Source organism: Phocoena sinus, chromosome 8, assembly GCF_008692025.1.
Source record: "Phocoena sinus isolate mPhoSin1 chromosome 8, mPhoSin1.pri, whole genome shotgun sequence".
Classification (NCBI taxonomy): Eukaryota; Metazoa; Chordata; class Mammalia; order Artiodactyla; family Phocoenidae; genus Phocoena; species Phocoena sinus.
The window spans coordinates 43,946,242-43,959,377 of NC_045770.1; positions in this window are offsets into that span (position 1 = coordinate 43,946,242).

Consider the following 13,136-nt stretch of genomic DNA (forward strand, 5'->3'; position numbering starts at 1 on the left):
ACACATATTAATCAATTGATCAAAATTAAATACAAAGACAAAATATTAAAAGCAGCAAGGGAAAAGCAACAAATAACATATAAGGGAATCCCCATAAGGTTAACAGCTGATCTTTCAGCAGAAACTCCCCAAGCCAGAAGGGAGTGGCAGGACATATAAAGTGATGAAAGGGAAAAACTACAATCAAGATTACTCTACCCAGCAAGGATCTCATTCAGATTGATGCAGAAATTAAAACCTTTACAGACAAAAAAAGCTAAAAGAATTAAGCAACACCAAACCAACTTTACAACAAATGCTAAAGGAACTCCTCTAGCAGGGAATATTAGAGAGGAAAGACCTACAATAACAAAAGCAAAACAATTAAGAAAATGGTAATAGGAACATACATATGATAATTACCTTAAATGTAAATGAATAAAATGCTCCAACCACAAGATATAGACTGGCTAAATCGATACAAAAACAAGACCCGTATATATGTTTGTCTACAGAGATCCACTTCAGACCTAGGGACACATACAGACTGAAAGTGAGGGATGGAAAAGATATTCTATGCAAATGGAAATCAAAAGAAAGCTGGAGTAGCAATTCACATATCAGACAAAATACACTTAAAATAAAGACTATTAGAAGAGACAAAGAAGGACACTACATATGATCAAGGGATCTATCTGAGAAGAAGATATAAGAATTGTAAATATTTAGGCACCCAACATAGAGCACCTCAATACAAAGGCAAATACTAACAGCATAAAAGAGGAAAGCAACAGTAACACAATCAGAGTAGGGACTTTAACACCCCACTTTCACCAATGGACAGATCATCCAAAATGAAAATAACAAGGAAACACAAGCTTTAAATGACACATTAAACAAGATGGACTTAATTGATATTATAGGACATTCCACCCAAAGACAGCAGAATACTCTTTCTTCTCAAGTGCTCAGGAACATTCTCCAGGATAGATAGGATCACAAATCAAACCTTGGTAAACTTAAGAAAATTGAAATGGTATCAAGTATCATTTCTGACCACAAAGCTATGAGACTAGATATCATTATACAGGAAAAATTCTGTAAAAAATACAAACACATGGAGGCTAAACAATACACTACTAATAACCAAGAGATCACTGAGGAAATCAAAAATACCTAGAAACAAATGTCAATGAAAACACGACGACCCAAAACCTATGGGATGCAGCAAAGCAGTTCTAGAGGGAAGTTTATAGCAATACAATCCTACCTTAAGACAAGAAACATCTCAAATAAACAACCTAACCTAACAACTAAAGCAATTAGAGAGAGAAGAACAAAAAACCCCCAGAGTTAGCAGAAGAAAAAAAATCATAAAGATCAGGTCAGAAATAAATGAAAAAGAAATGAAGGAAACATTAGCAAAGATCAATAAAACTAAAAGCTGGTTCTTTGGGAAGGTAACAAAAATTGATAAACCATTAGCCAGACTCCATCAAGAAAAAAGGGAGAAGACTCAAATCTATAGAATTAGAAATGAAAAAGGAGAAGTAACATCTGACACTGCAGGATTACAAAGGATCATGAGACATTACTACAAGCAACCCTATGCTAATAAAATGGACAACCTGGAAGAAATGGACAAATTCTTAGAAAACACAGCCTTCTGAGACTGAACCAAGAAGAGATAGAAAATATAAACAGACTAATCACAAGCACTGAAATTGAAACTGTGATTAAAAATCTTTCAACAAACAAAAGCCCAGGACGAGATGTCTTCACAGGTGAATTTATCAAACATTTGCAGAAGATGTAACACCTATCCTTCTCAAAGTTTTCCAAAATATAACAAGGAGGACACTCCCAAACTCATTCTATGAGGCCACATCACCCTGATGCCAAAACCAGAACAAACATGCCACAAAAAAGAAAAGTAAGGCCAATATCACTGATGAACATAGATGCAAAAATCCACAAAATACTAGCAAACGCAATCCAACAACACATTAAAAGGATCATACACCATGGTCAAGTGGGGTTTATCCCAGGAATGCAAGGATTCTTCAATATACACAAATCACATCAACGTGATACACCATATTAAAAATTGAGGGAGAAAAACCATACGATCATCTCAATAGATGCAGAAAAGCTTTTGACAAAATTCAGCACCCATTTATGGTAAAAACCCTCCGAAAGAGGCATAGAGGGAACTTACCTCAACATAATAAAGGCCATATATGACAACCCACAGCCAACATCGGTCTCAATGGTGAAAAACTGAAAACATTTCCTCTAAGATCAGTAACAGACAAGTTGTTTACTCTCACCACCATTATTCAACATAGTTTTGGGAGTTTAGCCACAGCAATCAGAGAAGAAAAGAGAATAAAAGGAATCCAGGGGCTTCCTTGGTGGCGCAGTGGTGAGAGTCCGCCTGCCGATGCAGGGGACATGGGTTTGTGCCCTGGTCTGGAAGATCCCACAAGCCGTGGAGCGGCTGGACCCATGCGCCATGGCCACTGGGCCTGCGCATCCAGAGCCTGTGCTCCACAACAGGAGAGGCCACAACAGTGAGAGACCCACGTACTGCAAAAAAAAAAAAAAGGAATCCAAATCATAAAAGAAGAGGTAAGACTGTCACTGTTTGCAGATGACATGATACTCTACATAGAGAATCCTAAAGATGCTACCAGAAAGCTACTAGAGCTAATCAATGAATTTGGTAAAGTAGCAGGATACAAAATTAATGCACAGAAATCTCTGGCATTCCTAGACACTAATGATGAAAAATCTGAAAGAGAAATTAAAGAAACACTCCCATTTACCACTGCAACAAAAAGAATAAAATACTTAGGAATAAACCTACCTAAGGAGACAAAAAACCTGTATGCAGAAAACTATAAGACACTGATGAAAGAAATTAAAGATGATACAAACAGATGGAGAGAGATACCATGTTCTTGGATTGGAAGAATCAATATTGTGAAAATGACTGTACTACCCAAAACAATCTATAGATTCAATGCAATCCCTATGAAACTACCAATGGCATTTTTCACAGAACTAGAACCCAAAATTTCACAATTTGTATGGAAACACAAAAGACCCCAAATAGCCAAAGCAATCTTGAGAAAGAAAAACAGAGCTGGAGCAATCGGCTCCCAGACCTCAGACTATACTACAAAGCTAGAGTAATCAACACAGTACGGCACTGGCACAAAAACAGAAATGTAGATCAATGGAACAGGATAGAAAGCCCAGAGATAAACCCATGCACATAAGGTCACCTTATTTTTGATAAAGAATGCAAGAATATACAATGGAGAAAAGACTGCCTCTTCAATAAGTGCTGCTGGGAAAACTGGACAGCTACATGTAAAGGAATGAAATTAGAACACTCCCTAACACCATACACAAAAATAAAGTCAAAATGGATTAAAGACCTACATGTAACATCAGACACTATAAAACTCTTAGAGGAAAATATAGGCAGAACACTCTATGACATAAGTCACAGCAAGATCCTTTTTGACCCACTTCCTAGAGAAATGGAAATAAAAGCAAAAATAAACAAATGGGACCTAATGAAATTTAAAAGCTTTTACCCAGCAAAGGGAACCATAAACAGGACAAAAGGACAACCCTCAGAGTGGGAGAAAATATTTGCAAATGAAGCAACTGGCAAAGGATTGATCTCCAAAATTTACAAGCAGCTCATGCAGCTCAATATCAAAACAACAAACAACCCAACCCAAAAATGGGCAGAAGACTTAAACAGACATTTCTCCAAAGAAGATACACAGATTGCCAACAAATGCATGAAATGATGCTCCACATCACTAATCATTAGAGAAATGCAAATCAAAACTACAATGAGATATCACCTCACACTGGTCAGAATGGCCATCATCAAAAAATCTAGAAACAATAAATGCTGGAGAGGGTGTGGAGAAAAGGGAACCCTCTTGCACTGTTGGTGGGAATGTAAATTGATACAGCCACTATGGAGAAGAGTATGGAGGTTGCTTAAAAATCTAAAAGTAGAACTACCATACGACCCAGCAATCTCACTACTGGGCATATGCACTGAGAAAACCATAATTCAAAAAGAGTCATGTACCACAATGTTCATTACAGCTCTATTTACAATAGCCAGGACATGGAAGCAACCTAAGTGTCCATTGACAGATGAATGGATAAATAAGATGTGACACATATATACAGTAGAATATTACTCAGCAATAAAAAGATATGAAATTGATTTATTTGTAGTGAGGTGGATGGATCTAGAGTCTGTCATATTGAGTGTAGTAAGTCAGAAAGAGAAAAACTAATACCGTATGCTAACACACATATATGGAATCTAAAAAAAAAATACAGTGGTTCTTAAGAACCTATGGGCAGGACAGGAATAAAATATAGATGTAGAGAATGAACTTGAGGATACGGGGAAGGGGATGGGTAAGCTGGACGAAGTGAGAGAGTTGCATGGACTTATATACACTACCAAATGTAAAATAGATAGCTAGTGGGAAGAAGTTGCATAGCACAGCGAAATCAGCTCAGTGCTTTGTGACCACCTAGAGAGGTGGGATAGGAGGGTGGGAGGGAGACACAAGAGGGAGGAGATTTGAGGATATATGTATATGTATAGCTGATTCACTCTGTTATAAAGCAGAAACTAATACACCATTGTAAAGCAATTATACTCCAATAAAAATGTTTAAAAATTTTTACCATCTTATATGGGCATGGTTCATGTGCCTCAAAACAAATACAATAGTAACATCACAGATCACCATAACCAAAAAAAAAGAATAATAATGAAAAAAGTTTGATGTGTAGTAGTATTTCATTGATGTTTTACATATGTTATAAACTTCACACTACATTTTTCATATTTTTGTTCAAAGTATCCATTTATATTTTAAGGAGTTTTAAATAATATGAAAAATTTTTTATACTTACCCACAGAGTTCTCATTTCCATTGTTTATTATTCTTTGGTATAGACATATTTCCAACTCGTATCATTTTTCTTCTGCCTGAAGGCCTCCAGTAACATTTACTGTAGCGTGGGTCTGATAGTGATAAATTCTTTCAGCTTTTGTGTATCTGAGTAAGTATCTATTTCACCTTTATTTATGAAAGGTATATTTGCTTGGTATAGTCTAGCATGCCTGGGTATTTTATATTAAATGCTAGACATTTTATTTTACCTTATTTGATGCTGGACAGTTTTATATTCCTAAATATATTCTTGAGGATTTTTTCAAGGTCACAATTAAATTACATGGAAATAGTAATCCTTTTGTAGATTGATTTTGTCTTGTTCTGTGGAGCAACATGGTGTTTAATCTAAGGCTAATCCACAACTGATCCTTCTGTGTACTCTACTCAAAATCCTGTGTATTACATATTTTCCAGGCTGATTTTTGGGAAGAGGCACTATTCCTGGCTCTGTTTGACCAGTGGATATCGTTCCCTTTTATCTTTTTGTAGTTCTTTTCCCATTCTCTTGTGGTTTCTTTACATGCATATACTGATGAGTACTTGAGGGTGGCCTCTGAAGATTTCTGTAACTCTCTATTTGTGCACCTTCTCTTCTATGTGAAACCCCTTGGTCTCCCAGACTCTCAGTTTCATCCTGTCATTTCAAGAAGTCTCTTGGGCTCCATCTGTATCCTCACTCCCCACACCTCAACCTAGAAACTTTCTGAAGGGAATGGCTGAGGCAATCATAAGATTGACCTTGCATTGTTTCCCACTTTTAGGGATCACTACCCTTCATCACCTCGTGTCCAATATCTTGAAAGCATTGTCTCATATATTTTATCTGGTTTTTCAGTTGACTCAGCAGGAAAGCTAATTCTATTCCTTGTTTCACCATTTTGGCTGGAAGCAAAAGTCCAGTGAATTGTATTTTAATATTTTTATGCTAATTACAAATGGTGACCCTATTTGTAGTACTGATAATCAGTCAAGTTTTTGTTGCACTAGTAAGTTATCCAGTTTCAAGATCCCGCTGCTTTCCTAACTTGACACTTCCATCAAATAACACAACATGCTCCCTCTCTTCCCTGAACATTCCCTCCAGCTGTCTCCTCAGTAGGTGAACTCTAGCCATATTAACATGCTAACCCTGAGACCTCTCCCATGCTACCCTCTCTTTCTGGAATATCCTGAATCAAAATCTTCACCTAAATAAATTCTACTTAGTCTCAGCTTAAATATCAAGTTTTTAGAGAGGCCTTTCCTGACACCTGCTTCCCATTATTCCCATACTATTCTTGATCAAGCATTTTCATTTTTATGATCTATGCCATTTCTAATTTTATTTGTTTACTCATTTAACAGTTATCTGTCTCATTTGAGTTTAGTCTTTGTCTACCCAGTGGTTTTTGTTTGTCTTCCCCCCTTGTGGTCCCAGTTCTCTTAAGGTACTTTATATCTAGCAGGGAAGACAAACATTGACAATTCTAACCTAAAAAGCACCATGAAGGGAAAAATTAAAGCGAGACAGGAGTTTATAATGAGGGAACTTAATCTTCCTGTGTTAGGCTTTTCTGAGAGAGTAGTAGTTAATCTAAAAGACCTAAAAGATGAGTAACAGCTAGTAAAGAGTGACTGAAGAAAGGAAGAAAGAATTTCTATACTTAGCCTGGGGAAAAGAGGCTTGTGGAAGCAAGCTGGGCATAGAAGGAAAGGTGATATGCAATATTTCTACCTTGTTATGTTTGAACTCTTGCCATGTCAAAGAGAAATTAATCATAGTCTCTATTGTTCTGAAGTTCAGAGATAAGACAAGGGAATTAAGATGATAATTAAAGTCGGGATTTTGACACAATATCGGTAAGATCTTTCTAACATCTGGAAATGTCCAAACCAACTGTCTTTAAAATGTAATAAATTCTCTGAAATTTGAGGTGCTCAAAGATTGTATGATCATTGTTTAAAGGTATACATAAGCATAGCTTTGCAGTAGTTCCAAATGTAGTATTCTAATCACAAGTACCCTGAAATACAATTTATGCTGGGACTCAGACTAGCAGTTGAATTTACTAATTCATTTATTTGACAATTATAACAAATACCTCCTAGACCCCATCCTTAAACCTGTAATCTAGGAAGTATCAGTCCAGATATAATGGCAAGACTTCACATTCAATATTCCTCATTTGAGCACTGTTCTGAAACATCATTGTGTTGCTCAGGGTGGCTAGTATAAAGCTTTCCTTGAATGGAAGGACAGTTTATAAATGAATGTTAGATTTAACTATCTCTCCCATGCCTGTTCTTTTGTCTGGAACTTTTCCTTAGAACTCCTTTTACCTTACTAACTAGTACTTACCCTGTAAGACTGAGCTCACATGTCCCGTCCTTCAGAAAGTATTCATTGAACAACTGTCAATACTCCTAGCAAATATTTTAGTGTTTCCTCCTCCTTGGTCACTGCTGTTCCAGGACAAATGGTCATCCTGGGCAGGATGATTTGGCATCACTTCAAAATAAGCTCTAATTTTTTGTTAAACTTTTGTTTAAGGCTAGGAGAGACTGAGTACTTCATGAGGCAAGAGTAAAGACAGAAGATGCTTCTCTTATCCAGTGGTGTCCTTTTCCATTTCATTGCCACCCTTACTATGTCCACCAACTGGTCAGTTACACTGATCAAAACTGCTCTAAGTAGAAAAACTAATTCTGTAATCCTCTGACCACAACCTCCATTGTTTTGGAGATTAGCTTCCTAATTATTTATATTACATCTCTTCTGCTATCCAGAATTCTACAGTATCCAGTTAATTGTCCTATTTTTTCTTTATTCATCAGCCTTCATATAAGTGATTGTACACTATTTCTAGAAATACCATCTTACTTTGGCTTCTTGACACTAAGTGATTCTATCCCACCTGTACCCCCACCAACCTCTGCTACTTCTCTTATCACTTCTCCATTTCCTTGGTTTTTCTTCCTCTTTTCTATGAGTCTTTTATGTTAAATATCCTCAGTGCTCTATCCTGGGCTTTTTCCCATTCCCTCCTTCTCTCTTCTCCTCTCTTTTCTTGTTCTACCTTGAAAACTTAATCCACTCTCAGCATTTTAAATACCATATGTGTTATACGGAATTAAAAAAAAAAAAAAGGTTCTGACGAACCTAGGAGCAGGACAGGAATAAAGACGCAGACAGAGAATGGACTTGAGGACACAGGGAGGGGGAAGGGTAAGCTGGGACGAAGTGAGAGACTAGCACTTACATATATACATTACCAAATGTAAAGTAGATAGCTGGTGGGAAGCAGATGCATCACACAGGGAGATCAGCTCGGTGCTTTGTGACCACCTAGAGGGGTGGAATAGGGAGGGTGGGAGGGATACTCAAGAGGGAGGGGACGTGGGGATATATGTATACATATAGCTGATTCACTTTGTTACACAGCAGAGACTAACACAACATTGTAAGGCAGTTATACTCCAATAAAGATGTTAAAAAATTAATTAATTAATTAATTAATACCATATGTGTGTTAACTGCTCACTTTATAATACATAAAACAATATATATTATATATCCCAAAAATGTCTATTAATATTTAGACCTCTGTATCCAAATGCTATTCAACATTTTCTTTACGTACTGCATAGGCAGCACAGACTCATTATTCCAAATTGAAATCCTAATTCCTCCCTTCTCCACAGTGATCATTTCTCTTGTGTAATCTAGTTTAGTATAGGTTATCCACATCTGCTGGCTGCTGAATGCTGAGAATACGGTATGACCTTTGAAATCTCATGCTTCTTCAATACCAGTATCCAAATTAATCACAATTTTGGTAGTTCCTAGCTTCTAAATATATGAAAAATCTATTCATTTATTTCCACGTAAACTATAAAACCCCTGTTAAATTCACCATCATCTCTCACTTATCTGCTACAGTGGCCTCTGATCTGGTCTTCTCATATCCACAATTGCCACTTCCAGTATTCTTCAATGATAGAGTAATATTTTAAAAGCAAATCTGATCAGATTGCATCCTTACTTAAAATCCTTCTATCTCTTTCTGTATGTCTTTGTAGAGTCCAAAATTCATACTGTGCTTATCTTTAAGGCTCCAAGTGACCTGACCTTGCCTCCAACTCCAACCTTATTTTGTACCACTTTGTTCTCACTCTGCTCCAGCAACACTGGTTTACTTTCAGCAGCTTAATTGGATGGAGAACTCTCTTCCATCACAGGGAATTTGCTCATGCTACTTCCTCTGTCTGGACTTCCCCTCTGATCCCCCTCCTTTTTGCCTGGCTATTATCCTTCAGGTATCAGCTTAAATACTTCTTAATCAGAGAAGATTCCCTAGCACTCTAGACTACAGTAAATTTGTTTATTTTATATCTTATAGTATTGTCTACCTTTCTCGGTAGAACTTCCCACAAATGCAATTAATTATTTAGTGTTATAATTATGTGTATATTTTTCTATCCACTTCACTGTAAGTTCCAGAAGGATAGAGATCATGTCTGTCTTAGTCCTTTATCTTCAGCTTTGGTATAACGTGGTATCTAACACAAAATATATTAATGTATTTCGGAGGAGTTTTTAACGTTACAGGATAGACTGGGAAATTTATAGAATCAAAAAACTCTAAAACCAGAAAATACCTTAGTAATCATCTAGCCCATCCTGCTAATCTTATATATTAAGAATATAAAGCTTGGAAAGGTTAAATTACTCATCCAAAGCCTTCTAACTATAAATTCACTGCTCTGTCCAGAATATAAGACAGCCTTCCTAACATAACATTTTCAGTTTCACAATCTGATTTTTTTACTTACTGAGGAAAACAGTACAACATCTAATACTAATGAGCTTGAAGGAGGAAATACAATTTGGTAATAATCAAAGAAATGAGCATCACTTTTCCTTCTACTGTGTTGAATATTATGGCCCAGTTATATTATTCCAGTGTTCTCCACACATATTTCTTATTTATATTCTGTTAGAGACCATATTAATGAGTGTTGTCACTCAGATAATTATCACAAATTGAATTGGCTGCTTTTCTTATTTGAATTAAGTCTGTGTGGGAGAGATTATTTGAGGACTTATTTCTGTGTGACCTCATAATATTTTGGAATACTGCAGTGTAGTATGGAATTTGCCACTGAAAATTTGGCTGTGTGTCTACAAAAATATAAAAAGGAAGTTTTAAATCTTCTGCTAACAAAGCACATCTCCACAATTACCAAATGCTTAGCCTACTGTTGTTGTTTCTGAATTTGCTGTTAAAATAAATGATTAGAATTTTATAGGACAGATAAATAAGGATCAAGGGCATTTTTCATTTAGATAGGACAGACAACATGAGTAATATAATTCAATTCAAATCTAGCACAGGGTTAGACACTAGGGAAACAAGTTCAATTAACAGGTAAAGGAGGCAGAATTAACATTCGTTTAAAAAGCTATTTGAATCATACAACCATTCTTACTTTGCTATTGTCATTATGTGAATTATTTAATTAATAAATGAAAGCAATGTGTGTTATCATGTCAGGAAATAGGATAAATATTAGGAATATGAAGATTAAGATGCAGTCCCTTACTTATCAATAAATTAAGATGTAATAGAAACATTTAGAATGTTAATATGGCTGTGTTTCTCAATATCAAAAATATTCCTCCATTATCAATCCATATTTTTACAATCCAATTATAACACTTAGGCTATAGACTAAGCTACTGTAACAAAAATACAGTGAGTTCATCAAGGTGGTAATTTTTTTTTCTCTCTCATATAGGAGTCCATCCAATCTTGGTTAGCAAAGAGGTCATTCAGGGGCCAAGTCTCTCCTGTTGGGTTACTCAACTATCTCTTAGAGTATGGTCCTCATTCTCCTCGTAAAAGACAGTTCATAGTTCATCATCCATTTTGTTCTAGTTCTGAGAAAGGGGAAAGAGAGAGGAAATGAAAGGTAAGTGATTTCCTATTTAGTGAATGTGACTAGAGTTTTAACACATTACTTCTACGAACATCAAGTTGTCCAAAACTTAGTCACATGCTCTCTCCTACCTCAAAGGTAAGCTGGGAAATGCAGTCTCTTGCTGGACAGTTCAATGTTTGGATAAAAGCCTGGAGGTTCTGTTATTAAGTGGAATAGGGGAGAATGAATATCCATGGACACTTAGCAGTCTCTGTCTCAATTTTCTCTTTTAGTCACCCAGGTATCTATGCACCCTCATCTTTCCTCACAAATATACTCAAACCTTCTACAAGGGAGCCCATCTAAAATCCTATCCAGTAACTGCAAGCAACTGAAAATCCACAACCATAAATAGTCTTTTGTATCAGGTTCTGGAAGTGGCTCCCTTTAATCTGATAACCCATCAACTAAACACAACTCATATGTCTTCTCTAACTCTGATATACAATGATAGAACAGAAACAGGATAACTGAATTTAATACACCCCAGTTGTGATACCCTGAGAAGGATCACAACATCACTTGTGGAAATTCCAGTCAAGAACACACACGAAGGAATATTGTTCAGCCATAAAAAAGAATGAAATTCTGACATGTACTACAAAGTGGATGAACATTGCTAAGGTTGAATTATGCTAAGTGATGTTATGAATGAATTATGCTAAGTGAAATAAGCCAGACACAAAAGGACAATTATTGTATGAGTCCACTTATATGAGGTACTTAGAATAGTCAAATTCAGAGAGAAAGGAAGTAGAATGGTTGTTACCAGGTTCTGAGGAGAGGGGAATAGAGAGGTATTGTTTAGTAGGTACAGAATTTCAGTTCAGGAAGATAAAAACGTTCAGGGGATGGATGGTGGTAATGTTTGCACGACAATGTGAAGGTACTTAATGCCACTGAATTGTACACTTAAGAATGGTTAAAATGGTACATTTGTGTTATATATATTTTACCACAATGAATTTTTTAATTAAAAAAGGAAGAAAGAAAACCATCCTTTCAGAAATGTATAAAATGGAAAGCTCACAGTAGTTTTTGTCTGTAGCAGATGTTAAATTATCCTGGGCAGGAACTGCAAAAGCTTCTTGCAAGTGGAGTAGGTTCCTTGGTTAATTCATCTGCCAGCCCTGAAGTGTCTCCCCTGTTCATTGGCCCCTGAAGCTTTGCTTTTGTGTGTGGTGGGAGGTTTTTCCCTGTCCACTCTCTATATCAGAAAGCAGCAAGAAAGAGTGTGCTCCACTTAGGGCAGCTCTAGGAGGACTGAGTATTGCATTAGAAATTTAATAATCATAGGCTCTTGTACACAGGCTTGTGGTTTCTTTGGTAATGAAATTCCCTCAAAACCTTAGTAGAGAAATGAAAACATTAACTCAAAAAGATATATGCAACCCTCATATTCATAGCAGCATTATTTACAACAGCCAAGACATGGAAGCAACCTAAGTGTTAATTGACAGATGAAATAAATGAAGAGTTGTGGTATATAGATACAATGAATATTATTCAGTCATGAAAAAAGCAAGGAAATCCTGCCATTTGACATAACATGGATGGATCTTGATGGTGTTATGCTAAGTGAAGGCAAGTCAGAGGAAGAAAAAAACAAATACTGTATGTGATCTCATTTATACATGAAATCTAAACAAAACCAAAAACAACGCACAAAAAACAAGCTCGTAGAAAACTCATAGGTGGGGGTGGGGTGGCAGTGAGGATGAAGAGTGCTCATTGGCTGAAGGTGGTCAAAAGTTACAAACTCCCTGTAGAAGATAAATCAGTACAGGGATATAAGTATGACATGATAAATATTATTAACTCTGCTGTATGTTATATATGAAAGTTGCCAGAGAGTAATCCTGAGTTCTCATCACACACACACAAATTTCTTTTGCTTTTTCTTTTTATTGTATCTATATGAGGTGACGGGTGCTAATAAACTTATTTTAGTAATCATTTCAAAATATACAATAGTAAAGCCATTATGCTATACACCTTAAACTTATACAGTGATGGATGTCAATTATATCTCAGTAAAACTGGAAAAACACAAGAAAAATGTTAGTTAGGTTTTTTGTTTCTAGACAGTTCCATGTGGAATAGCCACACTCGAAGACGTCTGCTGGACAAATTTCTGTAGAGCCTATAGACACTATTTAAAAATTTTATTGTCTCCTTTGC